General features: G+C 38.9%; 1 long non-coding RNA gene across 1 annotated transcript; it reads right to left on the minus strand.

Annotated features, from left to right (window-relative positions):
• Positions 1–323: 323 nt before the first annotated feature.
• Positions 324–20,500, minus strand: LOC142601154 (uncharacterized). Its single transcript, XR_012834783.1, has 4 exons — positions 19,876–20,500; positions 19,384–19,522; positions 3,522–3,643; positions 324–2,279 (listed from the first exon to the last, which is right to left on the minus strand). It is a non-coding gene; the product is annotated as an uncharacterized LOC142601154 (long non-coding RNA).
• Positions 20,501–20,554: the final 54 nt, after the last annotated feature.

The following is a 20,554-nucleotide window of genomic DNA, read 5'->3' on the forward strand; positions in this document are numbered from 1 at the left end:
CTCATCCCTTGTAAACCTCATCTAACTTGGTTTGGGCCATTCATTAGCAGGTTTGTGAAAACGCTTGCACGTGCATGTACAATTTAGCTGTGTGTCAGGAGAGAGAGTCTCAAACCTCTACAATGACATTTGGGTCTGCAATTGCATATTAGACTGTCTTCTCGAATTATCTATTTTCACAGTGGCTACAAATGCAGAGAGAAAGGAGAAGCCACCTTCCACACTACCCAGGAAGAAATGCATATCTTCGTGAGGAAAGGACAAGCAACTTAACAGGCACTGTCTTCACACAGGATTAATCCGGAGTCCTGCCAAGGCAATGGTTGGACGCACAGTTTGAGAAATACTGTTAGAGCTTGAAGATGCAGCTCTAACTAGACACCCAAAACACAGCACATACAGATCTTTTCAGTGCTTCAGCCTCCACAGCCTTCTAAGCACAAAAGTCTCTCTTACAACTCTAAAAGTCTTTCTTACAACTCTGTGTTTTTCTTGTCCATACTTTCTTTTCAGTTTCCTGCTATATTTCCTGCCTTAAAATGGCAACAGGCAAATGTCAACAAGGCCACTTAGTCTACCCAAAGCTCTAAATGAAACCTCTATTGGATGCTGTATCTTTCTGTAAACAGGTGCATTTCAACTCAAAGTGTTTTACTTTGTTAAGTATTATGGGATTTGGGGAAATTTGAAAATAGGCTTACATAATTGGTTTATCCTATCAGTAATGTTGATAACCGCATACCTTCCTTGGCTGGCAGACTAAACTTTGAGAAGTCATACACTAAATCAAACTAACAATCAACAGAAAACCAGATGGGATTCATCTTTTATTATTGTTATTCAGCATGAATCCTTAAATGTAACAAAAGCTCAAGGAAAAAAGCTCAGGCTCTGGATCTCTTAAGAGAGACCATCATCCTAACACAGAAGAGACAGAACTAACTGAGGCTAGCTTACAGACCTCTCATTGATAACCTTTATTTAAAATCCTTCAGATGTCAGTTCAGGATTAGGTATCATCCCTATTATTTCAGACATCATCTGTATCATATGAGGTTACACCACTATAGTCCTGTAGGGAGGATGGTACAGATCAGTTTAATAAAGTCTTTGAAGAATCAAAGAACTGTCTTTGAACACTGAAATAACTGTGATTTTTGGTAGCAGATGGTGAAAAAAATAAAATTAATAAAGGCTTCATTCTGCTTAAAACATTAATCAGTGAATTCAAGTGGTCAAACTTTGCATAGTAGTAAAGCCAATATGAGAAACAAGCATTCAGTGGGTTCTTTAGTCCACAAACGGTAAGGAACCCAGCTTCTGCTTTATTGAAATAGGTACACCTAGAGGCTTCAACGAATAGGTAATACATTCTATTTTACACAACTTGCAAATTTTGAAGACCCATCTGTAAGTGAAAATGAGTACAGACATGAATCCTTTTTCTGGATTGTATAAGGGCATAATTAGGAAATTACAGTCAGGATTCAGCTAAGTGTGGAAAATTTTCCATGCAGTTCAAGGTTTTAATGATTGGGTGAATTTGTTTTCCTTCTCTTGCTTGCTCTCTTCTTCCTCCCTCCCACTCTCTTTTCTTTTTGATTTTTTAATGTGTGGTTTTTGTTTGGGGTTTTTTTTTAAGATTGTACTGTGTCTGCACTGAGCTGGTACACCTATCCATACTATTTAGACACACAACCTAAATAAAGCAAGAAACTCTTAAATTCCATAGAGGTGTTTCATTTTCAAGATAAGAGGCAGCAGCATTTAATTACTAGGAGGCTAATCCTGCAATCATTATTCACTGGAACGACTCAAGACAATGGAAGGGTGCTAAGTTGATTCTAAATGACATTGTGTAATGACTGACAAAAAAAAAACAAACATGAAAACAAAGGTATTAAGATATCGGACACATTACTGAAATGTGGTAAAAAGCATTATTCAAGACTGAATTATCCACAGTGGAAATACATTTTTTTTGTTGTTTTTGTTCACAAGGCACACCATGTTAAATTCTAAATTCTGTATTAAGATGCTTAATTTAATTGAATTTAAATCTAGACTGATTTCTAGGAATACCAAAACATTTCTCTCAGATCTCAAAAGACTGTGGGTGAGGGATGACCAATCTGGCCTATTAGTCACCTATGGATTTTCTTGTAAGATGTATTGTTCCATGACTGGGAGGGTTGTTGCACTAATTCATCAATGCAATCCTTTTCCTCAGATCAACCACAGTATGGAAATGGCACTGATGAAGCAGCTCTGGTATCTCCCTAAAAGCAAACAAAAGGAGAGAGAACAGATATATAATTTCAGGAGCTATAAATGTACCACTAAGAAATTAAAAATTTCACCACTGGCTATTGTGGTGAAAAATAATTACAAATGATATTATTCAAGATAGGATACTGAAATTATTTGCTCTTTTTACCTTAAGAAAAAAAAGCTATTTAAAGATCAAGTAATTCATAGTTAAATGCAATCACTCGTTACACACTCCATGCATTGCCTATGTTCATTAACTAATGAGATTCATTTTGTACTGTGCAAAAAAAGGTGACATTTTGAATACAGGAGATTATTCAAATTCGGCTGTTATCTAGCACAATATTGCCCTGTGTAACATTCATTCCATAGCTTGGGGATTATGTGCAAATACAAAATCTGCTAAAATACATGGTTCACAAGACATAGTAATATCATATCTAAATCAAGAGCACCAAAAAGTGGGGTGGGGCAGAAACCCACACAGGCTTATTACATGAGATAGTACTTGAAGAAAAAATAATCAGGACAACTACATTTGCTTTCCTATTTGGTATCTACAAGAAATCCCCATGAAGAGATATAGCACACATGGGAACAAGGGTGACAGCTTTCACTGTGATGATTTGTTGTTGCTTTTTGTTCTAATACTATAGTTCAGAAAGGGTAATGGACTACTGTGCTTTCCATCAACATGTAATTAACAATATTTGAGACCCCACCCTCCCTCATTAATTCAAAAGAGTCCACATAATCTTTTCTAGAGTATTCCCATGTTCTCATTTAACACTTGGCAAACTGAATGACCACCATGTCATAAACCTGAAAGATTATGGAGGAGGATGCAGCCTATCTAAAATAAAGAGGACAAGGGGAAACTGTGCAGTGGCAACGTGTAATGATGTTGTGATGTACACTGCAACCACAGGAGCAGAGAAAGCCAACAACCTCTGTAACCACTTTCTATTTATGGATACAACAAAACCTGCTACAGATCTTTCTTATAAAAGCTGAAGCAATGCATCTTCAATTTTTTGGGGGGCAATCACTGTACATGATAAAAACAGCTATGTAAAATGAACTGTGGATATGGTATTTAGTCCAGCTATAGCTTTTTCAGTCTCAATAAACCTATTAAACTGAGCCAGAAATGACTCATTCTTCTCAATAACACTGCTCCAAAGCAATTGACTGCAGAGAACCAAGATACTGGACTACGATAGCAAGACATAAGATAGTTCCAACTATACCTTTATGTTCATTGCAATTCACATTTCAATGTGAAAGAAATGTGTTCAAACACATTTCTTCTCCTACTCACTGCACTATATCCTGAAGGACAGTCTGGCATGCATCCAGTGAGAGACAGGCCCTGAAAGAAATACAGTGGGACACATGTAGTTTGTCTAATAAGAAATGTATGTTAAATGTTTAAGGTTAGGTTGATCTTAATATCCACCACTTGCTTAATGACTGAGATTGATAAAAGGGAACGACAGGATAAAAATGCTGCACTTTGCCCTTCATTGTATCTAGACATGTATGAAAGTCACCCAGGACTTTAGACTCCTTCCCACAGTCGAGCCAAAAGCTAAGTGTTCAAGGCAGAGCTGAACTGTAGGGAATGATCCTCCGTTTTTATAGCAAGATTCCTGTTGGCCTTTCCATCCATTTCAGTTAGGCTCCACACATATACAGCCCATTTGGCAACAGCGTTCTCAATAATCCATTTCCATTTTTAGTTAGTTTATTGTAAAGCTTAATTATTGTAGTTAACTTTTTTTAAAAAACAAACTATTGATATAAAAATGGAGACTGAACCAATATCACGACCAGTAAGTTTCACATTCACTGAATGAGTAATAATGGCTGATGCAATCTGCTTGTGCCTACCAACATAATCCCAACCAGCTCAGATAAAGATGTTCCCTTTAATTATAGCAGCACTTGTATGAACACTGTAATGCTTACAGAAATGTTAGTTTAGCAGCAATTTGCTGTCTAAAGCAAGCAAAAGTTGTTGTATATAAAAACTAGGAACTATAATGCCTTGCTTTCACTTTTGTTTCATAGTTAGGGCACTGCAACTGTGAAGCTGCGATCTGGAAAAGGCTCCATCTTGCTTCTGTGTAGAAGTCTCTGTAGACAAGTTTGCAAAATAGGTCTCCCAGGAATATATTCTGATTAAGAAGGGAAGAAAAATTCTATATAGATGGGCTATTCATTTAACCAGATCGGCACAAATATGCCACCTGAGAGGAATCTACTCGTTTTAACCAGCAATTTAAATACCAAAGATTTTAAAAGTGTGACTGTTCAACTCTGAAAAAAATCTTTACATTATATCATAGGAAAAGTGACCAAACCAAAAGGAGACATTTGATGTTGGACTTTTGAATGTGCATAAATTAGATATATGAAGAGGAGTAAAGACAGGTAGGGAACCTCCAAATTTTGTAGAGTGTTCAGGATCTTTTGGGGGACTGCAGTCTGCTTCCCTGGTAAGCTAAGTCCTGAAAAAAAGTTGGTCTGAAAGGTGCATGTTCCTTCTACAGGTTAGACAAGCAGAGAGTGAGTTTTACTCTTTTCAAAAGGTATTGAAGCAACTGCTTTAGTGTGTGCAGAAAGAGAGTGACTTAGTTTCCTGGCGGGCTGCAATCACGTGCCACCGCTCCACCACTACAGAAGATCGCATGCTGAATAAACCTTAACTCGTCTAGTTCGAGTTTGAGATAAATGGCTTTTTGCATGTAAAAGGCACTCTTGTATCAGGCTATATCAAGAGCTAGGGGAGAAAGAAGGGGAAAAGGGAACTTTCACTGGTTTGATTTGATCTAGTGCATTTTAAAAAAACCCTTTGTTTTCTAAAGAATGCTGTTCAGGACAGCAATGGATTGTAAATTTCTGGATGTAAAGAGACATTTTTGATACGTATTATACTGGCAATTTATGCTGCTTGCATAAAATAATAAAAATTGCCTCCTTTTACTGATTTTTATACAGAATATTATCATATTCTGGCAGAACAAACTACATCAGCTGAGAAACTATCTCACAGTGTGTGATGTCTAGTATCTCTGCCAGTATTAGCTTTATGGACCAAGTAATAATATTATGTTAATAACTGCTGATTGCTATTTGTGTACCAGACTGTTCCAATACCATGGTGATGAGCATGCTGTTGGTGTCTGGAACAGATGGACAGAACACAAGAGATATTTGCCTTGATTTTAAGACAAATAGGATTACCTGTTTCATTAATAACGCTATATGAAAGCACACACAAACCCACATGATTCTATCTCCTGTAACTGACAGGAAGAAAAGGACAGTGCACATTTATAAAGACACACATTGGATGCAACAAACAATTTACCCTAACTTTCAGGGAGAGCAAATCTTTGAATTACCTGTAAAGGCAATGCAGATGCTTTATGCTGTTAAGAGCAGAAACAAAATTCACCACCCCGCTGTCAGCAACGTAACTTCTTTGCAGTTCTCTGCAAAGGTGATACTTCAGGTTGGTGATGAGGCAATTGCCTGCATCCTGCCCAACACCACTGATTCCCCACCTGCTGATTTAAACACTCCTTACAAAGAAGAAGTAGCAACAGCTTTCTGTCATTTCTGGAGAAGAGAACTGAAAGAACAATGAATGCCACTTCACCTCATCTTTTTGATATGACAAAGAAATAGGGAGAAAAGTACACTTCAATTCCACTATGTTGTTTCTTAAGGCCTACCACAAGATAGCCACTTTATTCTGCACTCTCTTATTCTTTCACAGAAATGAGGAAGAAAGACCAAGAGACAAAAGAAGAGGGAAATATTTCCACTGCAGGTCGTGCAGTTCTGTTTAGAATTAAGCCCGTGATATTGGGAAAAAATCATCTCGGGGCAATCCAATCCACAATACAAGATAAGATGCCATATGCTATTGACAAACTGGTTTTGAATGACTGAAAAAGCAGAGAGCTCTGACACAGAGCACTGGGACTGTAACAATAACAACCCCTTTCCTATCTCAGTGAAAAGCCAAAAGAGGAAACTGGAATCTACTGCTTTCATGTAAGAGCTGCCAATTTCCCACTGGTATCAGAAGCCAGTCATGTTTGGAAAGGAAATGACCTATTGCTGCATGGCAAAGCTAGCAGGTGCAGATGGCATGTGAACAACTTTCCCAATCACTGATCTGCCAAGGTCACAAAACAGAAAGTACAAATGGTTTTAAGGACAATCATGTGGTTTCTGCCTGGTCATCCACAGATTCTGAAAGCACTTTATTCAGTCTGGCATCCAGAAATGTTTGAAATAAGGCCACCACTGTAGGTGAGGTGTCAGATGATGGCAGCGATGTATTCTCCTCTCCCAACACACACAAACAAAATTCTATAAATTACATATGTCAATGAACGCTAGCATACACTGAAGCACCACAACCATTCAAATGAACACAGTGGCAATGCCTTGTCTTTTAAATTTCACCATCTGTTAATGCAGCCAGAAATTTTGTTTAAAAGTGTCTGCTTCTCCTGCAGCACTGTCTGGCCTGCAGATGACTTCACAATGTCAGGCTGCAGCAGAGCTGTGTGAAAGGCGCTGCTGAGCGCCACTGCCAACGCTACAAAAGCGAGCACGGACCGTCTCACTGTGTGGCCTTGTAAAGTGTGTCTCAGGATGAAAGGAGCAGCAATCATGCAAAGTGCCGAAAGTCTTAGGAAATGAGATTTAGCATGCAGCCTCAGCCAAACATGTTAAGCCAGGTCAGCATTGGGGAATGCTGTTAACCATAGTGTGTTGGCAGTAAGCATCAACTCCTCAGAACGAAAATGAGAAAACTTTCCCATGCTTTCGCTTTCCACTTGCTTTTTACTGGCAAATAACACCCATCTACATCTGTCCAAGGAATCATGTCATACCACTACAAACATACAGAGATTTTGGGTAGGTCCCCGTTCACATCTGAAATACGCAGCTTGAGAAAACAACAGGAAACAGCAAAGATGGTTTCTAAGAACCACAGAGCCAAATCAGCACTTTGTTCTTAGTGGGTAAATTAAAAAATCTTCTCTGCTGCTCTGTGAAGCAGGGTGAAACATAGCAAAATGACTTCTGTTTCTGCAGAACTTTGCATTTGCAAATACTGACTGCATTTTCATTTGTTTGCAGTAACAAAAACAGGTTGGATAAGCTAGTTAGAGTGGAATTAATTTGAAAGCTGAGCAATGATAGCTGCACATACAAGACAGCGTCCCTTCCTCCTTCTGAGGGACGAGTTCCTCTGTCCTGAAATGAGTATCTAAGATAGATGGAACAAATCATTTTCTGAAGTGCCTGCTTCTCTTTATTGACTATTGACCATTTGCTGAGACAAGGTGGCTGGAATTTAGGGTATGATTCATTTTACTTTGTCAATTACTTCTGAGCTCTCTTCAATAAGAAAAGCAAAGCTGTGTACAATACCATCGTGGGTCTCCATCTTTATTGTCTCAATAATTCAGTGTATTCATTTTCACCAGGAAAGAAGCAGATTATCCATGCATTGGCATTAAATTTTTAGCCCAGGTTCTAGAAGTTAACCTGCATGCTTTTTGTTAACTTTAATATCCTCATATCTAGCAAAGGTACTGCTAAATGACTACCACAAATTGCTCTGAAATGATGAGGTCATATTTCAGAGCATGAGACCAGAGAGTAAAAATCCCTTTATGCAAGCCTTTGCCAGCTTCAAGGAGAAAACACATGAGGAGGAGGAAAGGAAAAGAAATGAAGAACGGTCCTGTTCATAAGTTGTAGCTTTCAGATTTTATTAGATATTCACCAATGAAATCAGTGAAATATTCTTGAGTAACAGTTAATTTTTAAGCTGACAATATTCAAAATACAACCCAAGAAACACCGAAAGTGGTACTGGAAAACGTGCTGTGAGATGCTGTGACTTACACTGAGCATGTTAAGAGGAAAAGCATTTGTCGCTCCTGCAGCCATCAACACATATACCCATCTCTGCTGCCAAGGTCACACAAAAACACCTCTTCCACTCACAGAATCACAAGGACCATTTTGTTCACATACTGCCTCAAGTACAAAGAACATCCCAAACTACTAATTTAGATTCACATAGTACATAAAGTGTTAGAAACAGAAAAAGGGCACTTAACCTTCATGATATCTGACGGATAGCTCAAATTGGAAGACAACTTTGGTTTACCATGTGTACCCAGCAAACTCATAGATGATACCCAAAGGCTCAGTTCTAACCTGTTGGCAAATATTATGTTCAGTGCAGGAAAATGGTCTAAGGAGCCTAAAAAGCCACTACTACTACCTTTCTTGGCCCTGGAATTGATTCAGATATTGGCTAAGCTTATGCAAGCACAGATGCAAACAGTCAAGATACCTGTGCTAGTTTACAACAACCCCAGCACGGCTCAGGCAGGAGTCATTTGAACACACCAGTCACGCCAGGTATATCAGAGTGTTGTGAAAGAGTCATTTGGCAGGTTGGACACCATTCTGAATTCCTTGAAGAGGAGAATCCTAGTCTAACTACCTCAGTATTGTTCAATATCATCAACTGCAAATGCTGAAAGTAGGGCTCATGCCCTGCAAGCTGACTGCTTATTAGAATTAAAAAAGTAAGGCTTGGAAGGCAGGAATTGAATACAGAAGTCTTCTGTCTCATAGAGCAATATCTGAAATGATATAAAAGTGGGGAATAGACATTAACTTCCTCAGTTTTAAAAAGAACTTATCCCTGGAAAAGAGCTGTGTTGTTAGAAAACACATCCTAGGGTCTAGCCTACATATAGTTCTTGTAGAAGCATTACTATGTTCTAGAAGCAAAAGTTACAGTTTGTTTAACTGAAATATTACTCTGTGACAAGCCCTAGTGGCCAGTACATTCTTCCAGAGAATTTCATCAAGGCAAAGAAATCTTTTTATCGCACCTATCTACACAGATTCTCCCATCCTAGTTACCATAACAGGTATTTTATATTTGGTAGAAAAACTTTTGCAGGTGGATAAGCACCTAGATAAAGCATTTTGTCTTGTGCAGTCATGGCATGTAATTAATTTTTTTTTACATGCAATGACATAATCTAGATGAAACCTACTTTTTTTCTTACTAATTCTGATACAAGGTATATATTACTCTCTTTAGAATAAGTTTTTAGCTGGTGTTAGCAAATATGAGGTAGCTTATTCAAACCCATGCCTGGAGCTAAATTAAGTTTTTAGAGGCAGAGGTGAAAAACATACAGCTGTTTATTCTGAACAGTTCTTCTGATAGTTTCGTCTTTCATTTTCTATTTAAGAAGTGGGTTTTTTTTCCTAGGACAAAAGAGTAGCCTGCCACTACCACATATTTCAGCTACAGGTTCTCAAATAGTCAAAGGAAGGTTATTTTTCAAGTCAACCAAAGCACTAGCAAAACAATGGAGTTCTGACCTACTGGAATGAAGATTTGATAAAAATGTTGATAAGAACTACAGATAATTGTTCTGGTTCACAAAATGTGCCTATTAAAACTGATCTAGATACATGTTTAGATAGACTGTTTTATGCACCTGTTGCTGGATTTTGTTTTCTCATTCATACCCACTGCAGCTCCCACTTAGAAAAATATATTACTTTGGAATGACTAACAGGTTAAGCAAAATTAATCATATCAGTAACACCTGCCTAAAAATAGTAAAAAAAATGTAATCTAGACCAACACCTGGAATTCTAACTATATGTATTTTCACCTAATAAATAACCAAGTTCCAAATAAATGCCAACAAACCACCACAAGAGTACAATTTTTTAAACCTGTACTCCAGCTCTCTACGAAACAGCTTCAAGGGCTATAACATGAAAGCAGGTTTTAGTGGTGATTCCATTTACCCCTTCTATGCCCCAGTTTGAATTGACCTTGCCAATGCTGGAAATCACCAAATGTGGAGGAAGTGCCTTCTGCAAGTGTTCCAATTTCCTAAGGAAAAAAGGCCTTTGTCATATTTTGTGTATGAGTGACTGTTTCACTGTCTTCACTTCTTCTTCAAGTAACTTTTGAATCCAGTGTCTGCTTTTCAACTAAATTTGAAAATGAATCACAGGTTTCAAGATACAAAGTTGTCACAAGTTTAGTGGAGGTAGGCAACCAGCTAGGAAGAAGATGAGATCCAAATGGTGCCTCCAACCATGGAAAAGGATGCAGCAAGAGCCCCGTTCTTATCAGACATCAGACAATCCATCTAGGACAGACACAAAGACCATCCAGGTCAGGGGAAAAACTTGCATGAGACACAAATCCATTGGAAACCAGGCTTCACTGATTCCATTGCTCATGGACCTACTTGCTCATTTCTCTTAGACTTTCCTACCACAGAGACAGCTAGGGTTCCCTAAATATCTGCTCATGCCATTCACAGTCCAAGTTATACTTCAACTACATCCTCTTCTTAAAAACTCCAATGTATATTTAATGAGGACTTTTTTCCACACTCAGATCTCCTTGGTGCCCCAAACCACTAAACAGTTCTTCAAATACCCTGTTTCTACCTATCTACATTTTTTCTTGGTGTAAGAAACCATTTTCATGTTTGGCCTTATTTAAAATGTGATTCTGCTCACTGGCATTAGTTTGTAAAAAGTATAAGCCAGTCTTTTTCTTTCTGTTTGTTGAGCTTAGATATTCAAGTACACAAATGGTATTCATTTATCTTTTGTGCAGGCAGATTGCCTGTGATGTCATATGCTTGTGCATTATTGGCAGGGCTTCGGGTTATGTACAGATGATTTCTTCTACATCTAGCAATGCCAGTGGATAGGATTAACAACCGCAGAAGTTCCCCATCACTCTTCAGATGTGCTAACAGAAGAGTTTATGGGAGTACTGCTAATTCAGGTGAGGCAAAGCCAGCTGCCGTATCTCAGACCAGGATTTTAAACTGCTTAAAACAATTTACCTAATTGTGTTTAATATGAAATAGGGAGAACTCACAAAACCTGCTCTGTGACAGGTCAGTATGTAGCAGCTAGAAGGACTCATGTGGCTGTGGATGGAAAATCTCTTTCCTCTGTGCATCTAGATCCAGAACAAAACATCTGTCCATGTTCTAAACTAGCCAAGGCTGCAGTTACTGTTGTCCTAAGAAAACCAAGAAACAGAAATAGAGTCTTTAAGACTCCAAAACCACCTACTTAAAAAAAAAGGAAACCATATTTCTCCAGCAACACAGACATTATAAGGCCCAAGTTTATTGCTCTTTTTCATAGAGCAAAATACCTTTTGGCACATTCTCCAATACCATAAACATGACTGGGAAGGAGCAAAAATTAAACTAATACACAGAACAATGTTAAGACTCAGCCTTCACCCTGAGAGTACTGATCAGCTGTATGAAGCAAGTTTTGCACATTGTTTCACAGTTTCAGTGGCCTTATTTAAAAAACAAACACACGTAAAAAGACAGGCGCTCATCTTGACCCCAAATAAATTTAAAATTGCATCATTTTGATATTTGAAACTTAGCATATATCTTCTAAATGAACAAATACCTTGTTCTGTCACAGACACTCAAAAATCATGGGTGTTTCAAACCTCTTCAGCTTCAAGTACAGTACATTCCACCTTCAGAAGGATACAGGAATGTTTAAAGACAGCGTTATCTGAAAGAGCACTGTGACAACCATACCCAGGTACCCCATCGACACATAAGAGGCACAGCCTCACATTCACTACAAGGGAGAGGCAAGCGTTCACATTGTGATAGCTATCATCTCACTGTAGAACTTCCATAAACCCAAAGGGCAATTACTGCCTGTGCCCTGTCTTTGCTAGTGTCCATAGAAGTGAGAGCTATCCCCATCTGAATAAATTCTTAGCAATGCAACTAGTGAAGACTAGCATCTCGGACATCTGTGCCTCAAAGGAGAGCTTGAATGAATTTTCAGTGGTCTAATAAGAAATGAGTTCACACTGCAAGCTTTCCCTTACTAGAAGGTAATAATAGGATCTCCTTCCTCCTCCCAGCCATCCATTTTCATGAAATTGCTGGGAAGCTGGAAGACTGGAGTCCTCTGCTTTTCTTCCATATGAAATGGCCAACAGAGTTCCACGTTATTAGTGCTGAATGTTGCAATAGACAGAGTATGATCACATAAGCCTTATGTCTTTAGGGAATTGGGCTCAAAGAATCATCCCCCACCCCCTTTTTGCACTAAAAAGACAGCTATTAACTCACTGATCTATCTCCAACAGATGAAGGAGGTGAAGAAACAAAGCAAGTAAGTCATGATGTTAACTGAGGAATAAATTACTTGCTGGTAGTCAGATGGAAGAAAAGCCTCTGAGGAAATTTAATCACCACACCCTGGTAGTTATTAAAGGACTGTGTGGAAGCCATGGCTGGGCGACTGCTTATGCAAACTTAGGAAAATGTTTGCTTAATAAAAAGATTAAACAAAAGGTTTCATGACAATGTCTGCTGTGTCTAACAGAACTGGACTGTTACAGAAAACCTGATCTTGCATTCAGATCCATCCAGGTAGACTATTGTGTCTGTGAGGAGCAGACAGATTTGTGCATGCACAGGCTAACTGAAGGATTCAAGCCACAGGGAAAAAAGAAAAGACTGTAATTTTTGTCTACAGGCTGTGACAAAAAACAAGCTTAGAAAATTAGTTCTGTTATGGATCAAGGCTTACATACATGTATACTTTCTAGGTAGAACAGAGTTGCAATTTAAAGGATTTTTTGCTTTGCAAACTTCTAAAGGGAGGATTTTCATTTGCATCTGAATGAAAAAAATGCGAATTGAGATTTGGTCCAAAATACCAATATTTAAAATGTGGGGCTGTAGGGAAAACCAATCAATAGATATGCAAAATTTACAATAAAATTTACAAGTGAAATTCCTACTATGAATACCCAGCAGAAATAAGCAACGCTGCAGAACTCTCTTGGATACATTTTGATTGTCCCAGTGAACGGTACTGTTCACATTCTTCAAAAAGATTAGATGTCGCATGTAGTTAGTGTGATTCATTTTATCTTTTTTTGTCTTTTTCCAACTAAGCATTTTCACAGGGGAAAAACAATGATGTCATCAAATTCCCCTCTCTGCTGAGACTGGGTAATTGCAAGGTTTTGTGTTGATTAGAAAATTTCAATCAGCGATATTATTCATAAAAGCAGGTTTTCTTGCCATTACGTTGTGGTAGTTCATGAAAGAGATGGAAGTACCTCATGACCTGCTTGTAGACCACAGTCAGGGGATGAAGGATCACCCAACCTTCCAGGATACTTAAAAGGAGAACCACAATTAGACACACCTCTTATGTGAATAAAACAATACAATATATTATTGGGAACTCTTCTTGTTTGCAACATGATTGTCTCCTAGTTAGAAGACACAAATCCAGATGAGAATAAGACAAATTAAATTCTGCTTCTCTACTGTGCTGCAGTCTTTCCTTCTGCAACTATTGATCCAAATATTGAAAAGTCTAGGAAAACTCGTACAAGCCAACATTAAAATTATCAAATAACTTAGCTACATTTCTAATTATCAGGCACAGAGCTATTTATTGCCATCTTCAGTATCTAAGCTGCTTGTCATTACGATGTTTAAGAAAAAGGGCTCAGATTATTTGTGTCCAGCTCTGATTCCAGTTTGGAGCTGAGCTTAACTGAGTTGCGACTCAAGACTGCCACCTCCTGTCTCTTAAATCCCTAGTCACTCACTGGCTGATGAGTAACCTGATTAGGGTGCTTCTCCTAATACTCCCTTTGGTTGTAAAGCTAATTCTATGTAGAAAGGATGTTTCTTAAAAAATAATCAGACACAAATATTTACACAATTTACAGGAAGTAAAGCAGCTATGCAGTATGTTGTATCCATCTTACAAACAGTTATATTTCCATGGATATCCAAAGCTATTAGACCTAATGAAAATCCAGAAAAAGATTATTTCCTTTTCAAGCAGCACTATGCTGTGTCTCACTGTCCTGTGTTTCAACAGACAAGCCTATCCATTTTACTACGCACATTAATCAATGCCAGATAAAAATACATTACTGACATCTGAAATGTGCTACTGCATTTTTAAACTGTTGATTAAAGGGAGAAAGATTAAAGGGAGAAGGGTTGCATTTTTTTCCCAACAATTAATACTAACTTTATGTACAAGTCGTGTCAAAACTGCCAAAATTCAGAAATTAGAGGACAGTCTTATGCTTTGCACACTTGAAATGTCTGACAGTTTGTTGCTTGTAATCAATTAGGTGACAAACTCACAGTCTTTTATTCACTTTATCTTCATGAGTCTGGCTACTGGAATCCAAGTAAATGCACATTCTGTGATATTGTCTAGTTTGAGACCTCAATATCCTCCTTGTAAGGAAGCATAAAAATTCTCATACAAAAGTTTTGACTACACCCAATCTTCACCTGCAATTTACCAAAAAAACCCCACCACCCTTTATTTCCTATCCTTTTCCATCTGTTTGCCTTATTTCATTTGAAACACAGGGAAAATAATCTCTGCAAAATTGCTAATTGAAAGTTTCAGATATTTTTCAGCATAACAAGAGAAGATAGGTTTTCTTTATTTTAAGTTAGTGGTGCATCCACTTATTTGAGCTATTTCTCCATTTTCATTCTCAGTAAGTTTTCAGCCTTTGCATAACCAGGGACCTGCTTCCAGAGACCTGCAGTAAACACACAGTAATTAAATAATACACATAAATTATTGTTACCTCAGGTGTCATGTTCTTTGGAACATTTTTTCTTTTCTAAGTATTCCTGTTAAAAAGAACATAAGGGCTATTCTTAAAATCCAACCGCATGTAACAATATTTTCTTTCTAAATAACAGCATTCCATCGTTGTGTTTTTACAGCAACCAAACATATACCCATGTAAAAGCAAGCTATAAAAACTGAATTTGAAAATGCAGAAAATGGATAAAGAATGGTAAAAAAAAAAGCTGTTAATCAATTTCTTTAAAGGAACATTCACTCATATGGGGCTTAACTTCACAGCAACAAAGAATGAATTGATTTGAAACCACATTCTTTGAAAATTTGAGGTGCAAATAGACTTCAGCTATCAGAATTCTACCATCAGCACATTACGTCAAAACACTGTTTTGCATATGCGGCAGAAGAGTTTTGAAAACTGCATTTATTTTTTAACAAGTTGACGTGGTTTAGCTCACAGTATTAAAAAGTCAGTGTTGTGGTTAATGCACAGGACTGGGTAACAGATGATTTAGATTCTAGTCTTGGCTCTGCCTCAGACTTACCCTATGAGATAATTGCAATTATCATTTCAGAGGTGGCATCTAATTTTGGATAACCCAGCTTTGCCTGCCAGACTTTGATGTCTGGGACCCAATTTTCAGAAAATGTTTTCATTGACTTCAGCTGGTATAAAAAGAACTCAAAATCTCTGGAAATCAGATTCCTGAAACTCTGAATTTCCATTGGTAGCCATATATATCTCTGCAATGTGTCCACAAAATGTTACTTGTGACATAAGTGGAGAATTCAGATTTATTAATACTTTGCATCTGCTGCACATGCCTAAACAACTACAAAACATTTAGGGCAATGGAGAGCAGGGTCCAGAGCATCCAGAGACTTGCCATGAGTAGAAGTGTCCAATGTCCAGTACACCTTACCAGCATTTCAGTGCTTCAGCTTAGATGATTGTCAGAAATTAAAGTGTTTCAAATAAGAAGCCATAGCTGAAAAGGCAGATTTTCTTTACCCTAAAACTATTTGTGGCCCCTAACTTTGAGTGAAATCAACATAAGTATATGCCCTGCAGGGATCTGGACCTTTGTGACAAAGCATCATCACATATACAGTGATCAAAATTTGTTATGATTTGCAATGTCTGAACTCTGTAACTTTGAAGTTGTGTTTTAAAATTTTTGAATGGCAGATGCGATGCACACTAGAGATGCTACATGGAAGCAAATTTGAGTTTAATTTAAAAAACAAAGTGACCTTTACACTGTGTTCTTATGTTTATCTGGAAATGAGTCAACAAAAATAAAAAGTCCATACTCTGTAACCTTGTGACACTAAAGAGGAAAAACGTTTTCTCCACCTCGTGAAGAAATGTTATTGAAAAATCCCCAACAGTAAAAACCTGTCCTCATCACATTTTAATTGAGCAGCCAAATATCTCATTCAAGAATCCTAGTGTAACCTACACTGGATCACACCATCTGTGTGAAGATGTTTTGCAATTATGCCGGTACTTCCAGCTCAGATGACTCAGAATGGGTGGTGCTCCTGGGGAGGAGAATCCAGACCCTTTTGTCCGTCACAGAAATCCAGGCCTGCTGAGCACTCTCATCCGACGCAGTTCGACACCAGAGTTGTCTTTTCTTAGCGGGAAAATTATCCCGCATAGGCTACCATGACCACACTGCTTCTGGCACCTGAGCGAGTTTTGTTTTGATAACCAGGAAAGGTAGATATTCAAGATTTGGTAAAGGTTAGAGTCCCTTAATGCTAATGAGGTAGTCATACAATGTTGGAGGTGTGTCTGTTGAGGGCTTATCTGCCCTTTAAACCATGATCTATCTGAACTTATTTCAGACTTCCTGAATGTTTTGAACTTACTAGATCCACTGTTTCATAAATCCAGCAAATGATACCCAGTGTTTAGTCAATTCTAAGGGACACTTTCTGTGAATATTTCTAATCTATTTTTGATAAAGTAATAATGAAATAATTCTGAGACACAGGTAAAATGCCTCAATAAGAAACAAAACAGATTAATACTAATACTTAGGTAGAATGTCTTTCCACTGCTCTGCAAAAACAACATTGGAACCGGCCTCATCAACACAGGAGCTGGCTTCAGTTTCCCCAGCCAGCACAGAGCTGGCGTATGCAAATCCTGTACAACTACACTGAGAGAGAGGGCTTGATAGGAAGTGAAAGTGGGACTCAGAAACATTCTGTTTGCTGTGCTGTGTGGGAGATGTCATCTGTTCCTCCCAGACCCTCCTTTCTTGGCTACACTGAGCAGAGCTGTGGGGCAGCTGTCCCAGTAACTCATTTTCCTTTTCTGTTCTGAGTATTTCCTCCCTCTGTTCGTATAGTTTCTCTGTGCCTGCACATTAGGATAAGCATGGCAAGTTCTTAAAAATCTATTCACCTCAGTACAAGAGAGTTGTAGTACTTTATCTGATAAGCTTCAGCGCTCTGCTTAGTCATCATACTTGATTACTTTCTATCACGAAGACTTGCTGTCTCGCAAAAGTCACGGCAAGTCACCACACCTTCTCCTACTAGAAAAACTGTGGGTAGTTCTCTCCATGGCTTGGAGACAGTTGGTGGACATTAGCTTTTTGGAAGATAAATCTTCTATTCACACAATATTATGCAAAGGTTACTTTTCAACTTACTGCAAAAAACCCTAAGTTATGAAGTATATATACAAAATTACTCTGAAAAAAAAAGAAAAAATACTATTTTCTTCTGTTTGCTTATTTCTTTACAACCTTCTAAGCAAGCTGCACTAACTAGAATATACACAGAATGGAATATGTGCAATATATACACAAAGAAGATAATTCAAATATATATGGTACCCTATATTTTCACCCCAAAATTCACTGATTTTTAAGCTTTTCCACTTCAGGATTTCTTTGCATCATATGACTGACCTACAAAAGAAATACCAATTCCTATGGATTTTGGGTGTAGTTAAATTAAGTCTCTGCGGCTATGATTTATTTATAAGTACACTGTACTATTAGCAGAGTTCAAGTACTTCACAAACACTGATACTCCGCAGGATCTCTGGGGTGTTATGCTGTTCCTCAACACCACTCATGCGGACAGCAGATCTCCTTCTCTGCTGACACACCAGTGGAGGCACTGGCATGGAGAAGACATCATCTGTTACCCAGCAAATGACACTGACAAGTACAGACCACGACAAAACTTCCCTCCCTGTTACTAACAAGGTTGCTACCATGCTCTGCAACTTTCTTCCTACAGACGCTGCTTTTTTTTTTTCTTTAGAACAAGAATTAATATCTCAGTTCAACTAAACTAGTACAATGAGCTTTAAAATAGATTTCCGTGCAAACCACATTACATTTCCTCTCCCATGTTGTACATGACCTTTAATAAAACACCAAAATCTTTTAAGGCTATCCAACAACTGACAGCAATAGTTGGTAGCAAGAACAGCAATGGATTTACTGACTATACCGTGAGTACATAAGTTCCTCCTTAATAGGCCTACTTCCGGTACAGAACTTGCATCCCTTTGATATGTAATCTTATATGCTATGCTAGAAGCAGCAAATTAACCATTTATTTTGCAGTGGTTGGCAGACTTCAATATCACTTTTTCTTGAGTGACTTTAATTACATTGCAATTTCCGACTGCAGTTCTCAAACTAATCCTTTGTCATACAGCGTTTTCTTTAACTAATAGTCTAAATCCCTGGTAGGAAAAGGCTCATATGACAAGTTACAGGGGATGTATATTAATGTAATAAAATTAAAATCTGGTGAGTATCTAATCTCAGAAAAGTTAGTGAAGGCAGTTTGCTCTTTAGCTTGTTCTTTCTTTTCTTCAGGTCTGCCAAATTAAAACACAGTTTGCCTCAGAGCAGAGTAAGTTTTGCCATCACTGTACATGAGGAGGCATAGCTGAAGTATTCTGTCTGACAAATCAACAGATGAGTTGAACCCAAAATGAAACATTTCTCATTCAGAGATTGCAGATGCTTTCTTCATGAGCATTAGTATGATATGGTATGGTACCATATCCAGCTTACTGAAACCAAGACATAGACAGGTTAAGTGATGTGTCCAGAATTAGCCAGCAAGCAGAGCGGTAAACAGGGTGTAGTTGCCCTGTCTGCACCTTCTATGCCAGGTTCAACAAGCTGAGGGATTTCAGATATACAGCTTAACTAATTTTTCTGGACAAAAAGCAAGCTTTTAAGGCAATTGCTTTATGCATCTGGCTTCAATCAGCAATGTAAATCCTTTACTTGTATAAATATCAAAACATCATGCCCTGAAAAATAGATTAAAATAGGACTGTTAAAGGTATCTATTTTAAAAAGCAATTCATACCCAGGTAAAGCTGCTACTGCTCCAGAGTGACCAGGATGTCCTTCCATTACAGCTGCATGGCACTGGATTACTCCATGTTTGTTTGCATAGCCTCTTCATCCTACTAGGTGATGCCCTGTCTTCTCCTCATTCTCAGTAGCTGGATGTAAGTTAAAAAAAAAAAAAAGTCAAATATTATGGCCTGTATTCTGGTGTTTTTAAAATTTCTGATTGTTCACACTAGTCTGTAAAATTCAAGGCAGAAAAAACAATTACAATCACCATTATTTATATGTAATTCATATAACTATAAAAAAAATCCTTGGGCTTATATCATTTCTGCTATGCCTAATTTAACAGGCCATTGTTCACAGTGGATTGGCGTAGCTCATGGTGCAGAAGTAATAAGGAGGGGTTTGTTCCGCACTTCTTGAGTCTCGTGGAAGTCAGTGAAATTTTGGGCAACACAAGAAAAAGATACTGGGCTGTCAGAGGCAAGCCAGGAAATCATACCCATTCTTTCCTGTGTTTGGAGTGCACCAGACAAATGCAAACTGTTTGCCAGGCAGACCTGGGCAAAACCTCTCGGGGAGAGTAAAAGCTCTTCTGGGATGTCAAGCTATGAAATAATACAACTGTAATGATAAATAGTTCTTTAACAGCTGCCTAATTCCGCTCTGTGCAAGGAGAGCTGACATAAAGCCGTCGTGCCGCAGGCTGCTGGGGAGGGAAGGTGTGAGAGGAGCGGGCGGGCAGCCCCTCACACTGGGGGCAGGCGGGCAGGCAGCCCCCGGGCCTGCGGCCTGCTTTCTCAGGAGGCGGGGGACGCTGCTCCTGCCCGGCTCCCTGCTACGGCTGCCCCGGGCACCTCATGCACACGCTCCTGCGGCGGTAGAGGAACTGTCCGTCTGTCTGTCACGACAGCACAAGCAGCCGAGGGGAGCTCGGTGACCCTGCCCGCCGAGATACCGACCCCGTCTCAGCATCGGTGAAACAAGAAAAGAAAAAAATAAACCCGGTTGTTTGGCTCGGTTTTCGGGCCGCTTCCTTGTCCGGCAGCGGCCCGGCGGCGGGCCCGGAGAGCGGGGCGGCCTGTGGGGACGGGGAAGGCCGCGGAGAGCGGGACCGCCGCCGCCATGGCAACGGGGGCGGGGCGGGGCGGGGAAGAGGCGGGCGGCGGCGGAGGGGGGGT

The sequence above is a fragment of the Balearica regulorum genome, chromosome 3 (genome assembly GCF_011004875.1).
Source record: "Balearica regulorum gibbericeps isolate bBalReg1 chromosome 3, bBalReg1.pri, whole genome shotgun sequence".
Classification (NCBI taxonomy): Eukaryota; Metazoa; Chordata; class Aves; order Gruiformes; family Gruidae; genus Balearica; species Balearica regulorum.